General features: G+C 50.6%; 1 long non-coding RNA gene across 1 annotated transcript; it reads right to left on the bottom strand.

Moving 5' to 3' along the window:
• Positions 1-11,901: 11,901 nt before the first annotated feature.
• Positions 11,902-12,224, bottom strand: LOC117307720 (uncharacterized). Its single transcript, XR_012325517.1, has 2 exons — positions 12,107-12,224; positions 11,902-12,003 (listed from the first exon to the last, which is right to left on the bottom strand). It is a non-coding gene; the product is annotated as an uncharacterized lncRNA (long non-coding RNA).
• Between the last annotated feature and the right edge of the window lie 8,503 nt (positions 12,225-20,727).

Below are 20,727 nucleotides of genomic sequence, written 5' to 3'. Positions count from 1 at the left end.
CCGCAGCGAAGAGTAGCCCCCGTTTGCCGCAACTAGAGAGAGCCCCTGCGCAGCAACAAACACCCAACACAGCCAAAAATAAATAAATTTTAAAAATAAATAAATGTATAAAAATAAAATAAAATAAATCAGATTTATCAGGAAAATGATTTGGATAAGAAAAGTGTACACAGGACCAGTATGGAGTTAGTCATATAGCAGGGGTCTTCCAAAGTTAGAGGATCTTAATGAAATCAACCCAACTGACACACGACTCCAACTTCATGAGAGCCAGGAGCCAGGAGCACAAGAAAGAGCTGCTCTCCAGTCCTGGATGCCTGAACACACAGCTATCAAATGTTCCTCGTCACTTGTTACTGTGGGGATGATGTGTCCTGAGCAATCCAACCCATGTACTTTGTTTTTCATCTAAACTATTGAATTCGGGACATACCTGGCTGTCCAGTGGTTAAGAATTAGACCTTCTGTTGCAGGGGGTAGGGGATCCATCCCTAGTCAGGGAACTAATATCCCACATGCCACGAGGCAGGGCCAAAAAAAAAAAAAACCCAAACAAATTAAAAACAAACTATTCAATTCACATAATTTAATTTCAGTAATGGTTGCGTTACAAAACTGTTCAAGAAAAAATAACATTGAACTCACAACACTCGCGCAGTTTTTCAATTAATTCTCACGGGTCTTAGATATGCTGGGATTCCACCTGGAAACTGCACTGGTCCCCATGGAAACACGTGACCTTGACATCACTGAGGAATACGGGACATGCCCTCCAGCCCACCTTCCATTCTGGAGCCACATTTCAAAGAGCCCATCGTATCGGGGAGACCACCATCCTGCAGGGCTGTCCCCGGACAGGGTTCACCAATGCCAGGAGAGGGGACAAAGTTGAGACCCAGACTGTGTCCCCAACCCTCCCAGGCTCAGTCCACTCAGATGCAGGTCAAACAGGAAGGACAACAAACATGAAAACCACTCGTTGTTCTTTCTCCTCATCCCTCTGCAGGGTCCTCAGATCTCTTCTCAGCTGATGATGCTTCAACCACAGATGTAGATTAGGAACCAGCAGAGTCACAGCAACAGGGAGCCTGTGAGCTCAGGGCAGGTTTTTGTTCTACTTCCCCTGAACTTGGACCACGGTGCACAGTGTAACCACTTCTATATGAACTACAGTAATAATCAGCCTCGTCCTCAGCCTGGAGCCCAGAGATGGTCAGCGAGGCCGTGTTGCCAGACTTGGAGCCAGAGAAGCGATCAGGGATCCCTGAGGGCCGTTTATTGACATCATAAATCAGGGTTTTGGGGGCCGTGCCTGGGAGTTGTTGGTACCAGCCAACATCGTTATATTTCCCTATGTCACTGCTGGTTCCAGCACAAGAGATGGTGACCGTCTGTCCCAGATTCCCGGACACTGAGGGAGGCTGAGTCAGGCCAGACTGGGCCCAGGATCCTGGAAAGAGGAGAAACACACTCTAGTCAGTTCTGTCACCCTGAGGACAAAGACACAAAGGATGAGCCAGATGTCCTTGGGGTCCCTTCCCTGGAGGCCTCACCTGTGTCCTGAGTGAGGAGGGTGACAAGGAGCAGAGCCCAAGCCATAGTGGAGACGCCCCAGACGCTGCCTTCTGAGCCCCCAGTCCCGGGCCTGGTCCCCCAGACCTCTCTTATCCCCTCCCCCCAGAGGAGGGAGGGGCCTCCATGCAAATCTGCTCCCTGCACCTGATGGTCTCACCCCTCTGCCCTGGCCCTGGACACTAGATGTTCTGCATCCTGGGGGGAGAATATAGCTCAGGGATGTAAACATTTTGACACATAGATGACATGTATATACAGGAGCATGAATTGTTTGTAGCTGGTTTGCAGGGAGAGAAAGAGCAGATGAAGTCCCTCAGGCAAAGAGCTCCTGCACCTTCAGGGTCTCTGCTGGGACAGGACTGTGTCTCTGGGAACCACAGTGCAGGGGACATTCCGCAGCGCCCTCTGCTGGATGTCTATCTCCAAGGTCTCTATGTTTGGGAAAGAGACAGGCCCACCAGGGGAAACACCTGCTGTTTGCTGGGTGGCTGGGGGGAACCCCAGCTGCAGCCTTGTCCCATCCCCACCCCCACCTCTTTGTTCTGAAGCATCTGCACATCGAATCCACGAGCAGGTCGTTGACACCTAGCCCCCCACCCCAGGTCCCAGACTGGCCCTGGAACCTAGAGTCTCTGCGTCCCTGTACAGCAGGGCTCTTCTGAGAAGATGAAAACTCTGTGACACGTTGTCCTTAGTCAGGACACTGACCATTACAGGACCCAGGGAATGGGGCCATCCTGGGATGTCCCTGTCATGCACTATTTGAGTCAAGACGTCCTAGGCCAATAATCCCGATAACCACTCTTTGGGTTTTGCGGGTGGAAGGTGAGGACAGGGGCCCGAGGGGCTGGGGTGACTTAGAGATTCCATCCTGTCTCCTCCCGGCACCACAGGGGAGCTGGGGGTGTGCATCCCCCTCCCTCACCTGTCCCGGCAGCAGGACGGGGCCCCTGCCCCCCGTCCCCTGCCTCTGCAGGGCTCGGAGGAGGAGCCCTGGGACCCTCCATTGTTCCTCCTCCTCCTCCTCCCAGCTCAGCGCCAGCCACCCTGTCCCTCCTCATCCCCTCCCTGCCCCTGTCCTTTGTCCTGCAGCCTCATCAGGATGGAATTGTCACCTGCCTCCCCAGGTGACTCAGACCCACCCCTGCAGGGTCTCTAATCTTGTCTCAGCATGACCTTGTCTCAGGGACAGTGACCTTCAGGAGATCTCACATCAGGGCAGGGGAACCTACACGATAAATGACTCCACCCCCATAGGTACACTGATGGGAAATATGGGCCCATGAGATGAAGCTGAATTCTCAAAAGCGTTCGAAAAAAGGAATAATGTAAGAAGGAGTTAGAGCCCGCCAGGATGGAGGGAGCCCTAATGGAAATGAGGGAAGATGCCAGGGTTTAAGGGGCTGGGAGGAGGGGCTGGGTCAGAGTTCAGCTCAGGGCCCAGCCGCAGGGACCTCTCCTCAGGCAGGTCTATCTGCCACATGGTGCAAGTGAGGATTCTCCTCTGTCCTCAGAGGGAGGTCCTCACCCCAGAGCTGGTGTCTCACTGAGGTCAGGCTCCTCTGTCTACAGAGACGCTGGACCCAGCGTGTTTTGTGTGTTTTCTAGACAGAGAATCAGGGCGGACTGACTGGTCTTTCCCAAGATTATCACTGTCTCAGTATCTGAAATGTCTAGTTCCTGATTATGAGGAAAGCTGACAGTTGGTATAATTTCTCTCTGCATCCCAGGGTTTATGCTCCTGCCTCTGGGCACAGGGCCCCGCGGGTGATGCAGATGGAGTACCCAGTCCCCACAGAGCAGAGCCCCGCATCCTTCCCGGGTACAATGGGGCGGGGGGACCCAGGAGTGATGGTGCTGGGTGTGTGTGTGTGTGTGTGTGTGTGTGTGTGTGTGTAACCGAACAACACCCCTATGGAACATTCCAGGGACAGGCTATCCCCAATATCCTCTGCTTTAGCTCTTCTCTGAAGTACCTGGATAATAGTATTTGATGCAAATTTCCTGAGTTGTTTTGCAGATGTGAAGTCCCCGCAATGCCCACCAGATGGAAGAACTACTTGGTGACCATGAGCACATAGCCCCAGGCCCCAGGAGCCTAAGGACGGATAATGTTAAGCCCTGTGACTCCACCGTGCTGCTTCACCATCAGCCAATCAGAGAACTGTGCACACGCTGATCATGTACCCTGTGACCACCTCTCTCCTGGCCTTTAAAAACGCTTTGCTAAAACCCTCAAGGGTCTAGAATGTCCGCAGATGCCAGACAGGAGATGCCTAGGAAACCAGCATCTGGTAAGAGCCTTGTTGGTCTGATGAGTTTCCCTGTGATACAATTCTTCACACACATTGTCACCATTTGACGCTGGAGATGAAGCCCGTCCCTCGGAAAGGCGTCCGGGAAGATTCTCCTGGTGCCCTCGGACTTGACCTCATCCACCATTGCCCTTTGCTGATTCTCCTTTGTCTCCTTTCACTGAAGGAAATCACAGCCATGAGGTTGACTCCCTACTGAGTCCCGAGAGTCTTCTCAGTGGGCGTAAAATGAGCGATTGGGGGAATTTTTATAATTTGAAAACATTTTTATAATTTTTTCACTTGACCTAGAATTGTTTTTGACCAAGTAGGAATTTAGCAGGCTTCTACCTTTTTCAGTTCCAGAAATACCACGATTAACAAGCCAATGACAGAGATCTGCACACATCAGACTCTTCTCGTTGCTGCTTTGATTCCACTGGCCATGACGGTAGCCTTGCCCTTGGTAGAGGAGGCCCACCCCTTGGCCCCGGCCACCCAGGATCCAGCTCCTCCCGTTGCGTTTAGGATTTGCAGCTAAGGGACTTCAGTTCCCACTCTAAGTTCTGGCTTGGAGAAGAGTGAGCACAGGGCCATTCAAGGATGCTCCAATCTCATTACCTTTTGAATCCCTTTGTCTCCAGGCAGGTCTGGCTTCTCTAGTTCACTCACTAGAGGCCATCGTGGATTTTGCGTCCACCAGCCAACCTGCAAAGTGCTGAGGCTCTTTCTACCTCCCCGAGCTGCAGGGAACATGAAACGCAGAGTCTCTGTGGAGTGAGCCCAGATCACAAATCCAGCTGACCCGGCTTGATGTTTCTCCCACCACTGCCCCCCACCCTCGAATCCCTTCCCAACGTGTTCTGGGGATTTCTGTCTGTGTGAATTAGGAGAACCAAGCAATTCTTGGAGTGCAGTGCCCCTCTCGAGGCTCACACTCTATTCTCATCTTAGAAAATTGCTGGAACCCGAGTCTAATTGTTGGTCCAGAAGCAAAGAGGGGCAATGGGGGCGGGGGGTCCTGAGGAGAATCAGCACAGCCTCACGTGGCAGCTTCCTCAGGGCAGCCGTGACCTTTTCCTTGGGCAATGCAGAGTCAATTGCCCCAGACAGATGTGGAAAGACCTGTACCACTGGGGGTGGGGAGGCGCCTTCCACAGGCAAAGAAGACACATGAGAATTGAGGGGCTCAATGTCCCCGGGTCCCTCAGGTCCTCCCACACATCCCCACCCAAGCTGCAGGATCCGGTTCTTTCCCAACCACCTTCTTCACTACAAGGCTGGGACTCAACTTTGCTGGAATGTAGCCAATTGAAGGAGGAGGGTCTGGGTTGGCTTTTCAGCTATTTCAGTCCAGGTGCTGCACGAGATGAGGATCTCCTCCAGGGCACTCCGGAAAGCTCGCATGTCACTTGTGCGGCCCTTGGGATGGGATCTTGAATCACTAAGCTCATCTTTTTCTCTCCCTACTCTATCCAGCAACATTCCAAGCAGATACCAACGTCATGATATTCTGTAGGGTTCCCAGAACGTTGCTAAATATCATATACAGGGTCATCAGCTCCTCGATTCTTACAAGTGGTTGCTTAGAAGAATCCAAGGCAGGGATTTTTCTCATTCCAATGAACAGTTCATGACATACACAAGCTGTGCTCTCTGTACTAATGGAAATAGCCATTAGCACCATTCAGTAGAACCAGATTAGACAGCCAATTCCAGAAACCTTAGAATCAATTGAGAAAAATCATCCTTAAAATTCTATTGTTCTCGAAGCACTCCGGGTACCAAAATCGGGATTAGTCACATGGCTCCAGAGAAACAGGAAAATATATATATAATTTATTATAGGAATTGATTCACACCATAATGGAAGTTGAAGGTGTCTCACAATCTATCAGCAAGCTGAGGAACCAGGAAAGCCAGTGATATAATTCAGTCTGAGTCCAGAGGCCTGTGAATCGGGGTCGAGGACGTAAGTCCTGGTCCGAGATTGAAAGCTGAAGAAGCAGCAGTGCCAATGTCCAGGGTCAGGAGAAGGTGATGCCTCTGATGACGAGGAGAGAGCAAACGTCCCCTTCCGCTCCCTTTTTGTTCTATTCAGGCCCTCAACTCAAGGACAGTGCCCACTGCACCACACCAGTGATCTTCTCTACTCAGTGTGTGGACTCAAATGCCAATATCCTCCTCCTGAGACATCCTCACAGACACCAAGAAATAATGTTTTAACCGCAGTATGGGCATCTCTTAGGCAAATAGACACATAAAATTAACCATCACACTGCTGTGGAAGAGCTGGCAAGAGTGGCACATCACACAGGATGAGGAAGTGGTTACCATCCCAAGACAATAACCCCAAGATCATATTTCCCACCGCCTCCACTGTAGGCAGAGGGAGGAGCTCAGAGACCACTGACCTCTCACGGCCGAGCTGCATGAGGCTGGCAGCTCAGGGAGGAGAAGCATCTCCAGAGCAATAGGGAGACTGTGGACTCAGGGACATTTTGGTCTCACTTCCCCATGAACTTGGACCACTGTGCAAACTGTTACTCCTTGTAGCTGAGCTACAGTAATAATCAGCCTCGTCCTCAGCCTAGAGGCCAGAGATGGTCAGGGAGGCCGTGTTCCCAGACTTGGAGCCAGAGAAGCGATCAGGGATCACTGCGGGCCACTTACTGACCTGATAAATCAAGGTTTTGGGGGCCGTGCCCGGGCGCTGTTGTTAAGAGCTAACATAACTGCTACCCCTGCTCTCACTGCTGGTTCCAGCATAAGAGATGGGTGACCATCTGTCCCGGATTCCCAGACACTGAGGGAGGCTGAGTCAAGGCGCAATGCGCCCAGTACCCTGGAAAGAGGAGAAACACACTCTGGTCAGTTCCGTACCAGACCCAGGTCACCCTGAGGACAAAGACCCAAAAAATCAGTCCGATGTCCATGGGGTCCCTTCCCTGGAGGCCTCACCTGTGTCCTGAGTGAGGAGGGTGACAAGAAGCAGAGCCCAGGCCATGGCAGAGACGCCCCAGACGCTGCCTTCTGAGCCCCCAGCCCTGGGACAGGTCCCCCAGACCTCTCGTATCCCCTCCCCCACAGAGGAGGGAGGGGCCTCCATGCAAATCAGCTTCTTGCACCTGCCCTTCCGCACCGCCTCTACTGTGGCCCTTGATTCTGGGAACGTCTGAGTCCCTGGACAGCAGAGCTGCCTGAGAGATTAAAATGGACTGTCATGTATTTTCTGATTCAGCACAGACTGAGAAGGTGACAGAGCCCAGAACATGGAGCCCAGCTGGCTGTGTCCTCTCCTCCTGTGGGGGGTCGTGGTGGATACAGAGGGAAGCAAGAACTCCCCTCCTTCTGCTGGACGAGGGGAGCAGGGCATCTATGCTGTGGAGGAGGGGACATCCAGTGACCCCTCTTCCAGGGACCCAGGCAGTGCCAGGGATACTTGCCTTGTCCCTCATGCCCTCCCCAGTCCCCTAGTCTAAGCTGCTAATGCGTCACCCTCTCCGCTGCTCTGTGGTGGTTGAGGTTGGAGATGCTCCCTGGCATGTCCAGTAGAGTGGTTATGGGATATGGGAGATATTGGACACCCCTTCCTCATGACCCCCTTAGGACTGGCTTGGAAGAAGCTGCTGGGCCTTTGGACAGGACAGGACGACAGCACAGACAACCTCCCCTAACTCTGGGCCCTGCTGCCTCCCGTTGGCCTCAGTGGTGAGAGCTGAGCCCAGGGAGACAGATGAGTGAGGGCTGGACACCCAGGCCTCCCCTCCCCCTCCCCAGCTCAGTGCCAGGCCCCCATGCAAGCAGACAAGCCTCACCTTCCCTCAACTTCCTCCAGAATGAGGTACACCACCTGCAAAATCAGGAAGCCAAAATGCCCCCCGCGGGGTCACCTTGCTCGCCCCAGGATGGCCTTGTCACATGGGAGGTGGACGTGGGCTCAGGGATGAGGGAACCTGAGACATAAATTAATCCAGTCCCGTTAGGGATGCAGATGAGAGAAACGGGCCCCCGAGAAGATGCCAGAATCCTTAAATATCGACAAAATAAGGATAACGTGCGACAGAGGGAGAGCTCCGTCCAGATAGAGAATGACCCAGGGAATCAAGGGGGAGATTCTGGGGCTGAGGCTCTGAAAGAGGGACCGGGTCAGGAGGGGCCTGGGGGTCCAGCTCTGGGTCTTCTCTGCAGGAGGGGTCAGTTCTTGGGGACACGGACATTCTCTGTCTTCCCTTTGTGCCTTTGAGACGCCCTCCCCTCAGAGCCTGGCACCTTCCTGAGGTCAAGGCTCTTCATCACAGACACGCTTCCTCAAGGGTGTTTTTCCAGAAAGAGCTGAGTTTGCAGTCTATATTACACTCAGGATGACGGGTCCTTTCTGGTTGGAAATGGACATGAGCCCTCAGGCAATGGACTAGGAGTTTATGGAACACGAATATTGTGATGAAGGATTTTAGTGTCACTGTTCATATCACACGACCACATCCCAGGAGCTAAGGAGGTGAGGCCCTGGCTGAGCTTGGGGTGGGTGAAGGGGAGCCTCTGGGGGTGGGAAAGGAAAGGTGTGTGGGGAAGTGTTAGCTCTGGATTTGAGACAATCGTTGGCGTGTGTTTCACAGAGGTATGTGCTGTACTATGTAGACATTCGTTTAACGATGTCTTTTTTTGAGATTATAATAAAGCGGGGACTGGTTCAGGACCTTCTCACAGGTCAATCAGTCAGGCATCTGACACCAGGTCAGAACCCAGCAGTTTGGATCTTTATATCTGGGGACTGCTGTGGACAGGCCTCCTGTGATCACTCCAGGTGTCCAGTGCTTCCTGCAAGAAGCAAACCCCGCGGTCACGGGAGCTGCCTTGCCTCTGCTGCACGTTTGTTCATACAAGCAGCAACTCAGGGCCCCTCATGATTCGGGCGTCACGGTTGAATTAAAAATTCCTGAGATGTTTGCGCCCACTCAATAAGACATGAGGGAAATATAATAAGAATGACTGCCTCTAAAGGAGGGAAATTACTACTAACGCATAATAGGAGTGACAGGCAACAAAGTAAAAGCATATACCTATTAAGAATCACTAAAATCAATGACTGGATTCTTACCTTTCTGGAAAAATTAAATATGGGATTCATTAAATACCAACATTTAAGAAAAGAACATTCTTAAGAAAAGAACGTCATAACAGCCAGAAAAGTTTAATGACACCTGACCCCAATTCAATGGACACAGGGAGGTACCAGGACAGCGATGCTGATCCCTCGTTGCCGTGAATAATAACAACCCTGGCAGATACCCTGACCATAGGGACAGCTAAAGCATTTCATGTTACCTCCACCCAAAGTGACATTCCTCTCATCATTGTAGAAATATATTCATATATTCAAATATAGTATAATTATTTGAAGCTTCACAGGAAGCTGCCACTACAGCCTGAGACGCCACACATCGCACACCTGGACGGTCGTGTCTCCAGATATCTCCTATTGGAGCATCCTCTGCTCTCCACATCTGCCTCGTGCTTTTGTTGGAAATTCTCCATGTTGTAAAAACGTGACCAATTTCTCAGCTGGAGAGTGTGCTCCCACCTTTACAGGAGAAACTTGTAGAGGCCACGGTGGCTCCTGCTGCCTGTGCACAGGTGACTCTTGGTAAAGATCCCATTGAAGCCCTTACAGTCAGGGAGCAAGTCTTCCCGCAGGTGCCACAGAGGATCCTGAGACAGTGGCCTCTGTGCCACCTCTGTGGTCTCCACCAGGACACACACCTGTAGGGCAGGTGTAGCCCTCACCAGCCTTACACACAAGGGGACCTGACTCAGGACATTGTTTGGTGTCCAGTAGCTGAGACCCCTCTCCCTGTGCTGTGACCCAGCTGCTGGGGGTCCCTGTATGACCTTGTTCCAGCCAAGGTGATTCAAGCATGCTGATACTGACCTATGTGTTTATAGGGAAAGAAAGAAGGTAACAGGTAAAAGCTTAGAAAAAATAATTATGATGAGAACATTATGAGAAGATTGAGCTTCCTGGTAAGAGGACTGTATTAGTCAAGGTTCTCTAGGGAAACAAAACAAATAAAAAAAATACATATAAATATAGAAGAATTTTTTGTAAGGAATATATATACATAGGGAGAGAGCGAGAGAGAAATTAGTATTGATTATTGAGCAGGGAAGTCCCAGGAGCCACTCTCTACACCTAGAAAACTGAGAAAGCTGGTGATGTAATTCAGTTTGTGTCCAAAGATTTGGGAACCAGGGGTCCAGTGATGTAAATGCCAGTCTAAGGGCTGGAGAAGTTGAGGTGAAATGTCCCAGCGCGTCCAGTGAGAAGAGAAACAGACGTGAAATCCTCCTGCCTTTTCCTTTTGCTCTACACAGACCCTCAGCAGATTGGGCGATGCCCACCCACACTGGGGAGGGCAATGTATTTACTGAGTCCCCAGATTCAAATGCTCATCTCATCCAGGAACACCTGCCCGGCCCCATCCAGAAATGATGCTTCCTCTGAGTCCCCTGTGACCAGTCAAAGTGACACATAAAATTAACCATCTCAGAGACGATCCACCCTGATTTGCCCTAGATTGAAGTCCCAGGCAGGACAGGGCACTTTCAGAGCTAAAACTGGGAAAGTTCTCACAAGATGGGAAAGCCATCTGGTGCTTATGCCTGGGTCTACCCAGATGTTCAAGCAGGTAGGTCGATGCTGACAATGTGGCATTATTTGGCAATAAGAATGAATGAACTACTCATATGTGCTGCAATGGGAAAGAACCTTGAAAATATTATAAAGAGTGAGAGGAGCCAGGCGAAAAGGGCCACATACGGTATGGTTGCATTCATGTGAAAAGTCTAGAACAGGCAGGAAGTATATTAATGGTTTCAAGGGGCTTCCCTGTTGGCACAGTGGTTAAGAATCCGCCTGCCAATGCAGGAGAGTCGGGTTCGAGCCCTGGTCTGGGAAAATCCCACATGCCGCAGAGCAGCTAAGCCCGTGCACCACAACTACTGAGCCTGCGCTCTAGAGCCTGCGAGCCACAACTACTGAGCCCACGTGCCGCGACTACTGAAGCCCGCGCGTTCTAGGGACCATGTGCCACAACTACGAAAGCCCGCACGCCTACAGCCCGTGCTCTGCAACAAGAGAAGCCACCGCAATGAGAAGCCTGCACACCACAACGAAGAGTAGCCCCCGCTCGCCACAACTAGAGAAAGCCCATGCACAGCAATGAAGACCCAACGCAGCCAAAAGTAAATAAATAAAATAAATAAATCTATTAAAAAAATGGGTTGAGAGCTGGAGGGACTAAGGAAAGGGGATTGACTGGTGACGGATGAGGTGTTCCTTTTATGAGGATGAAAGATATCCTGGAAGACTGAGTGTTAGTGGATGTTCAAACCTGTGACTCTATTAAAAACCACTGGATCCATCAGCTTAAGAGGATGTATGTGATGGATTATGAATCCTATGTGAGAAAAAATACGCAGACTTGGTTGCTGATAGATACAAATTACTCTCAAATGATTCAGAAAATAAATGCTTTGTGTTCCTGAGTGTGTGCTGTGTGTGCGTATGGATGTGTGTGCGGATAGACGTACAAAGGCAGAGAGGGAATGAGAGAAAATGGGATATAAGAAAAGCGATTATGGCAAAGTATTTAAAATTCGTGAATCTGGAAAAAGGTTATGCAGCAGTTCTCTATGTAAACTATACATTTTTGTTTAAGTTCATAATTGCTTCTAAATAAACTAATAACAAAAGCAAATGAAAAGCTCAGTTTAGGAGTGAAGGGCTGAGTGATCTCAGAGGAGATATTTGTCTCAGTTCCCCGTGAACTTGGACCACTGTGCACAGCATAACTACCTGCATATGAACCACAGTAATAAACGGCCTCGTCCTCAGCCTGGAGCCCAGAGATGGTCAGGGAGGCCGTGTTGCCAGACTTGGAGCCAGAGAAGCGATCAGGGATCCCTGAAGGCCGTTTATTGTTATCATAAATCAGGATTTTGGGGGCCATGCCTGGGAGCTGTTGGTACCAGCCGACATAACTGCTGGTTCCAGAACAAGAGATGGTGACCGTCTGTCCCAGATTCCCGGACACTGAGGGAGGCTGAGTCGGGACAGACTGGGCCCAGGATCCTGGAAAGAGGAGAAACACACTCTAGTCAGTTCTGTCACCCTGAGGACAAAAACACAAAGGATCAGCCAGATGTCCCTGGGGTCCCTTTCCTAGAGGCCTCACCTGTGTCCTGAGTAAGGAGGGTGACAAGGAGCAGAGCCCAGGCCATGGTGGAGACGCCCCAGACACTGCCTTCTGAGCCCCCAGCCCTCTGCCTGCTCCCCCAAACCTCTCTTATCCCCTCCACCCAGAGGAGGGAGGGGCCTCCATGCAGATCAGCTTCCTGCACCTGCCCCTCCTCCCCCCCCCCCCCCCCCCCCCCGCTCACCCCCTCTGACATGGTTTGTTCCAGATTCTTCTACATCCCTGCACAGCAGAGATTATTGGAGACTTAACTCCTTCACATGGTGTGTGAGGACAGAACGAGTCCATGACAGGATGTGGGAAAGGAATCCAGCCCGGGATTTCCTGTCTCTCCTGGTGTGAGAGTCATGGTGCTTCCTGGGGGAGGAATCCCAGAAGGTCCCCTCTGTGCTCTTGGGACAAAGGAGAGGCCCTGAGCCCAGGCAGCTGAAAACTCCAACTGCCCCGCTTTCTGAGAGTTAAAGGCAGAGCTGCGTACCAGTATCCCCTCAACTACTTCTGTTTTAAAAATTTTATTGAAGGGCTTCCCAGGTGGCGCAGTGGTTGAGTCCGCCTGCCAATGCAGGGGACACGGGTTTTTGCCCTGGTCGGGGAAGATCCCACATGCTGCGGAGTGGCTGGGCCCATGAGCCATGGCCGCTGAGCCTGCGCGTCTGGAGCCTGTGCTCCGCACCGGGAGGGGCTACAACGGTGAGAGGCCCGCGTACCGCAAACAAACCAAAAAAAGAAACAAAAAAATTTCTTGAAGGGACTTCCGTGGCGGTCCAGTGGTTAAGGCTCCACACTTCCACTGCCGGCGGTGTGGGTTTGATCAATGGTCGGAGGACTAAGGTGCTGCATGTCGCATGGCGCAACTAAAGAATTTTTAAAAATTAAAAAAAAGAGAAAAAAGAAACAAAGAAAACTCTATTGAAGTATAGTTGGATTACAGTGTTGTGTGAATCTCTGCTGTACAGCAAAGTGACTCACTTATTCATTTATATATACATTCTCTTTCTTATTCTTTTCCATTATGGTTTGTCATAGGATATTGAAAACAGTTCCCTGTACTATACCGTAGGACCTTGTTGTCTATCCATCCTATATAAAGTAGTTTGTATCTGCTGGTCCCAAACTCCCAATCCATCCCTCCCCAACCTCCAACTCCCTCTCATCCCCCTCAGTTGGGAGGGTCCTCAGATTCCCCTCCAGCCTCTGTCTCCAAAGTGCTCTGAGTCTGAGGCCCAAGCGTGAGCCCTGGGCCATTTAGTAGCACTTTTGAAGATGATTTCTTGGGGCACAAATGCTTTGGGACTAAGAGGGGTTACGCAGGAAGCAGCTCTTGAAACTTCACACAGGACAGTAGAAGCCACAGGTACCTTCCCCAAATCCTGGCCCTTGCTGCCCCCTGGTGGCTTCAGATGGTGCCAACCAAGGCCCTGGAACCTGAGGGACAGAAAACAACCCGGTCCCCAGACTGCCTGCTGTGCAGCTCCTTGTAGGACGTTTCCGAAGAGCAGGTCCAAGTTTGTGTAAATGAACTGACATGGAAAGCACAGTTCACAAAAGGTGGATGGAATTAACCACCTGGACTCAACAGGGCAGAGAGTCTGATTAAACCAAAATGCCAACATAGGATTTAAAGACCTATAGTTTCATCACATAATATTGGCCACACCAGGATAGAATGAAATCATTTGGCATATGGAAAACCAGAACATCTCAACAGTATGGAAGGGAAAGTTAACAGAGCGTGTCTCACAGATCTGCTGGAATTATGTCACAAAGATATTCATTCATTTTGTTAAAAATGATGCAAGAAATAAGGACAGAACCTACTGAAGTCAATAGAGAGATACAGAGTGTCAGCCAATATATGGGAGAAAAATCTAAAAAAGAGTGATGTGTGTATATGTATAACTGATTCAATTTGCTGAACAGCAGAAACTAACACAGCAGTGTAAATCTGCTATATTCCAATAAAATTTTTTTAAGAAAGAAAGTCTCAGCTACGCAATAGAAGGTGGAAAAAACCACAGTGAATCTACTACAGAGAAAATTCCAGCAGATGGGATTAACGACAGGCAGAGCACTGGATAATGAAAGATTTCTGACTTGAAGTCATGCAATGGAAACAGTCCCTTGTTGAACAGAAGGGGGGAATATGAATTTAAAAGAATGAAGTAGTATCCACAAATTATGGAACTTCAATTGACCTAATACACAAACAATTGGAGTTCCCAAAGGAGAGGAGACAGAGAGACACAGAGAAACCCTCACATCCAGAATCCTGACACGCCTCAGGGTGTAGAAACGAGAGGGCAACCACATCGAGTTTCATTGTGATGAAATCTTGAGCTGTGGACAATTTTGAGACCCCTCTTCAGGTTGATTGACTATTGGTATGTTAGGAAAATGTCAGCTAAAGCACTAGTTCCAGGACTTCCCTGGTGGTCCAGTGGTTAACACGCAGTGCTTCCAATGCAGGGGGCACGGTTTCCATCCTTGTTCGGGGAGCTAAGATCCCACATGCCACTTGGTGGGGTCAAAAAAAAAAGAAAACCCAGTTCCCTGCAGATTCTACCACAATGTTTCCTCCTCTCTCTCCCTCTCCCCAACCTCACGACACAAACGCCTGTCCCAGAGTTCTTCACTCTGGTTATTGTGGGTACGTGGAGCACATGCACAACTATGATTGTTTCTTCCAAACCCAACTCAAACAATACTGATAGTCAGAGTCATATATCAGAGTTTAGGAAGAGTCCAAAGAACATAGGAGTACAGAAAAGCACAAATATGGAAGCCAAGATGCATGTCCACGAGTGTTTACTGACTTTTTCCTGAGAAAGGCCAGTCCCAGGTCTGCAGTGGTGCTAAGCAGACCTGTCATTCCTTAGGTCGTGGTCGGTGGTGAGTATGGTCGTGATGAGCTGAGGTAACTTAACAATTATAATGAGTGTGAGTCCTTACAGGTGCAGGTAGATCTGCATTCTCTCTCCTTTTAGTCGTGAGGCTGGTAGACCACTGCCCCCTAACCCCACTGACAGATTTGCTGTAGGGAGAGGGTGAACCACATGTCCTGGATAAGGGGGCACGGCAGAGCTGACTCTGTGGGGCTCAGGAGGAGAAGCCTGTGTGCCTCCAGAGTTTTGTAGCCTCTGCCCACCTCTCTGGAATGGCCATCTCCCATGGAGGCCTTTCTCCAATGGGCAACCGGCAGAAATATTCACCTACAAGGAAGCTGACATCATCCAGGTGCTGACATACCTGACACCATCCTGTGAAGTTGGATGCGCGTCGCCCGGATTCTGATTTGTACTGTACGTCTGGCTAGGATTGTCTTGACATGAACAATTTTCTAGGGTCTTGATCAGCCAGGAACAATCTCTCTCGCTTCCTCCCAGTGAAGTGATCTCAGACAACTCCTGGAGTCCACGTCCCGCTGAACAGCAGGACACGTGGGACAGCTGATACCCTGACAATATTCGCCTTAGAAATACAGGACCCACCCGAATCCCACAAGGCCAGATGCCTGACTCTAGGCTTCCTTGTCTTTCCTCTGGGACCCTGTCTGCCATCTTCAGGACGGGCTCCAGGAAATCCAGGGAAGCCCCGCCCAGGACCAAGCTGAGCCTCTGTTAGGGTCCATGTCTCTTGGGGCTTCACCTGTAGACACACTACCCTTTCCTCACTCAGCGGGTTGGATGCTTGTACCCACTGTTTCAAACTATGTTGTTTGGGGGATGCATATCGAGGAAGGCTGGGGCAGGAATGTAAAGAAAGGCCATGGAATGATTAACCCTGGAGTCAGCAAACCAGCTAATCGGGGAGTGGGGTAGAGAGATGTGCTTTGGGGGGTAGATTTCCTCTGGGGTTATGTGGTTTCTTTTTATGACTCCTCCTTAAATTGTGAGTGTGCATTTGACACATTCTTCTTCAGGAATGCTGCATTTCATAATCAAAGGAATTGTACAAAATACGCTGAAACAGACATGACTACGTTTCCTCTCCTTAGCTACATAGACCAGGACTCAGACATGGAGGAAATTTTCATAAAAATCTGCAAGTGTAAGATGAAAACCTGCCCTTGAAGCCTTGCTGATGGTAGAAACAGGCACCTGGAACGTTTGAACAAAGTGGAAAGAAAAAGAGAGTCATCGTCGGGACAAAGACCGTCTCAGGCTGTTTGATGCAGCTGAGACGGTGCCCCCTCCCTGCCCCTCCAGCTCATCCAGGACACATGCAAACAGCACCTAGAGGGAAGGGGAGACGCCCCCACCCGGGATCCTTAGGAGGCTCTGAGAAGGAGAGAAGATGAAGCCTTGACTGCCTCCTGAAGACGTCCCTGAGGGGAATGTCGTGTTTTCATTTCATTTCGGGAAGTGAGGTGAACCTAGAATTTTCATTCCCTAGGCCCCGAAAGGATAACTCTGTAATGGGTTGTGACAGGAGAGAGAAAAAATGAATGTGAATCTGTGAATTGATTACTTGATCCATCAGATGAAGTACATCCTTATAATGCAGTATTATTCGGCTGTAAGAAGGGGGAAGTAGTGAATATGCTTCCACAGGAATGAGCCTGGAAACATTAGGCTATGTGGGGGGATCCTGGCACAAAGGTCCGAGGGGGACAGGGAGTGACTGCAGGTCGATGACGTGTGTCTTGAGGGGCAGGAAGCATCTGGACTCTGGAGTGATCATGGATGGACTAACTTGTCAATACATTAAAAACCCTGATTCTACACCTTAAATGATGACTGTGATTTCATGTGAACTCTGTCTAAACGAAAAGTATTAAGTCTTAGATGCTGATGGATGAAACCTATTCCTAGTGGTTCAGAAAATGAATGTTTTGTTTACGTGTGTGGGTGTGTTGAGTATGTATATTTATCGATGTTTATATATGGATACACATCCAAATACATACACACACACACATACACACACACACACACACACACATATAGGCAGAGAGAGAAAATGAGAGATAAGCTGATATAATGAAAAGCGAAGATGGCAATAGTGAAAAATGATGGATCTGGGAAAAAGGTATGAAGCAGTTCTTTATGAAATCTTCAAATTCATTTAAGTTTGTAATTATTGGTGAATAAAATAATAACAAACAAGCAACAACTGAAAGCCTGTATTTAAGAGTGAAGGGGCTGGAGGGAGCTAAAGGGAAGTTTTGGTCTCACTTCCCCATGACCTTGGACCACTGTGCCAACTGCTACTACTTGAAGCTGAGCTACAGTAATAATCAGCCTCGTCCTCAGCCTGGAGCCCAGAGATGGTCAGGGAGGCCGTGTTCCCAGACTTGGAGCCAGAGAAGCGATCAGGGATCCCTGAAGGCCGTTTATTGTTTTCATAAATCAGGGTTTTGGGGGCCATGCCTGGGAGCTGTTGGTACCAGCCGACATAACTGCTGGTTCCAGCACAAGAGATGGTGACCGTCTGTCCCAGATTCCCGGACACTGAGGGAGGCTGAGTCGGGCCAGATTGGGCCCAGGATCCTGGAAAGAGGAGAAACACACTCTGGTCAGTTCTGTCACCCTGAGGACAAAGACACAAAGGATCAGTCAGATATCCCTGGGGTCCCTTCCCTGGAGGCCTCACCTGTGTCCTGAGTGAGGAGGGTGACAAGGAGCAGAGCCCAAGCCATGGTGGAGATGCCCCAGACGCTGCCTTCTGAGCCCCCAGCCCTCGGCCTGCTCCCCCAGACCTCTCTTATCCCCTCCCCCTCAGAGGAGGGAGGGGCCTCCATGCAAATCAGCTTCCTGCACCTGCCCTTGCTCACTCTCTCCTCACCCCTCTGACCTGGCTCTGGAGGCATCCATGGACAGCAGGGCTCATCTGAGAGGATGAAAACTCCGTGACACTTTGTCCTTAGTCAGGACACTGACCATTACAGGGTCCAGGAAATGGGGCCATCCTGGGATGTCCCTGTCATGCACTATTTGAGCCAAGACGTCGTTGGCCAATAATGCCGAAAACCACTCTTTGGGTTTTGCGGGTGGAAGGTGAGGACAGGGGCCCGAGGGGCTGGGGTGACTTAGAGATTCCATCCCATCTCCTCCCGGCACCACAGGGGAGCTGGAGGTGTGCATCCCCCTCCCTCACCTGTCCCCTCAGCAGGACGGGCCCCTGCCCCCCGTCCCCTGCCTCTGCAGGGCTCGGAGGAGGCGCCCTGGGGCCTTTATTGGCCTTCCTAGCAAAGGGCTTATGAAGCAGAGCAGATTGAGGACGCTGACCCCACACTCTCCTTTAGGGGCTCAGGAGGCAGCACCTGGGGGCTTCATACAGGTCAGGAAACCAGACCAGAACCCCCGAAAACCCAGGCCCTTGCTGCCTCCTGGTGGCCTTAGATGGGGATGACCAAGCCCCAGGGAGGCAGCTGAGTGGGGCTGAGCCCCCAGCTCTGACCCCCCCAACTTGTTCCTCCTCCTCCTCCTCACAGCTCAGCACCAGTGACCCTGCCCCTCCTCATCTACTGCATGGGCTCACCCCAGAGCTGGCGCCTCCCTGAGGTCAGACACCTGTGTCCAGATGCTGGACCCATTGTGTTTTCTAGACAGAGAATCAGGGCTGACTGGTGTTTCCCAAGATTGTCACTGTCTCAGTATCTGAAATGTCTAGTTCCTGATTATGAGGAAAGTTGACAATTGGCGTAATTGTCCTTTGCATCCCAGGGTTTATGCTCCTGCCTCTGGGCACAGGGCCCCGGGGGTGATGCAGAAGGAGCTCCAGGTCCCCACAGAACAGATTCCTGCTTCTTTCCTGGGTACTGTGGAGGGGACCCAGGAGTGATGGCGCTGGGTGTGTGTGTGGGTGTCTGTCTGTATTTGTGTGGGGCTGTGTGTGTGTTTCTTCACAGAGACAGAGCACATCCTGCGATGGAACATAGCCTGGACCTGATGGTGAGATGTTGGGTTTCCCTTGGATCCAGGACCTGCACTCAGGCGCAGGAATACACGTAGGATCTGTGCACATCAGAGTTACCCCACAGCCTGAGACTAGTGTCCTTAGATAGACCTGCCCACAAGACTCGCCCTTGGTTTGTGTCTTGTGATTAGATTTCAGGAAGGTTTAGACTATTCCCCAAGAAGAATGACCCCCTAGTCTCCACTTTCCTGCAACCTTATGGTTTACTCTGAAGCCCTGACCTGCTCCCCAGCGGGAATCTGGAATTTCGGTAGATGCCAGGCACAGGATGCCTAGGAGACCAGCCTCCAGTAAGAGTCTTGTGGGTCTGATGAGGCTCCCTGGGGGACAATTCTTCATACACGTTGTCGCCATTTGATTCTGCTGATGAAGCCCGTCCCTCATCTGGGAAAGGCCTCCTGGAAACTTCTCCTGGTTTCTTCGTATTTCACCTCATCCACCATATGGCCCTTTGCGGATTTTGCTTGGTCTCCATTCACTGAAGGAAATCACAGCCATTACGACGACTCTCTACTGAGTCCTAGGGGTCTTCTTTGTGACACAAAAGCTGCCTGTGGTCTTGGGGACACTCGACACAGGACGATCTGAGAAAACAAGCAGCAAACCCAGGGTCTGGGGTTTCCCTCCATCTCCTACTCTCTGCACCCGGGGCGTAAAGTCATCATGAGATTCAGAGTTTGTACTAAACTCCACCCCTCCGTGGACACCCCAGGACCACCCAGGGAATCACGAGGTCCCGAGCACTGGAACTCACCTCAGCTCTCCACCACCCCCGGAACAAGCTCCAGTGAGAGGAAGATCAGGTCCACACTGGAACTCCTGCTCTCCTAATTTTCAGTGTGGGCTCCTGTCTACACCACTCTTGGTTTCCTTCTGTGGCTCCTTGATCCGAAGGCAGGGGCCCTATATGCAGCCACATTCTCCCCCCAGCCCTGGAAGATGGTCTGGAGCCTCTGCCTCCTGGATCTCAAGGGCTGCCACAGCTCCCACAAGAGCCTCAGGCCACCACCCCGCCTCTATGGTGGGGCGATCCCCAATAGCAGGAGGGAATCCTTTACCAGTTAGCACGTGTTTTGTCCTCATTAAGGAGAAAATACCCAAATAGTCCAGCCCTTCTTTCTCCATAACACAGGCTAACGTCCACTTAGTCCTTCTTTGTTTATCCTTTCAATATTCCAAATGTTTGCAGTGAGGAAATGAGCAAAGCAAACCACCTGCAGGAAAGTTCTTTGTTTACCCACTTTTGACTGTAATTCTTATTGGATCCCCAGGAGTATTATTCTGCATTGCACATGTTACAACAGCAAAGATTATGGATGGATTCATGCCTAGAAATTCAGATTTAAAAAAAAATTGAATTCTCAGCGATTCTTTTTTTTGTGTGTGTTACACGGGCCTCTCACTGCTGTGGCCTCTCCCGTTGCAGAGCACAGGCTCCGGATGCACAGGCTCAGTGGCCATGGCTTGCGGGCCCAGCTGCTCCACGGCATGTGGAATCTTCCCGGACCGGGGCACGAACCCATGTCCCTGCATCGGCAGGCGCACCCTCAACCACTGCGCCACCAGGGAAGCCCTGAATTCTCAGAGATTCTTCATCAGTGATCCAGAAAAGGTAATCCATTGGAAATCCCTTGACATCTGTGGTGCAGATCCCTCATTCACTATGGACTCTGAGGGAAATT

Source organism: Tursiops truncatus, chromosome 13 (genome assembly GCF_011762595.2).
Source record: "Tursiops truncatus isolate mTurTru1 chromosome 13, mTurTru1.mat.Y, whole genome shotgun sequence".
NCBI lineage: Eukaryota > Metazoa > Chordata > Mammalia > Artiodactyla > Delphinidae > Tursiops > Tursiops truncatus.
Note: the sequence above shows the minus strand (reverse complement) of the source record. Positions and strands in the feature narration are given on the sequence as shown.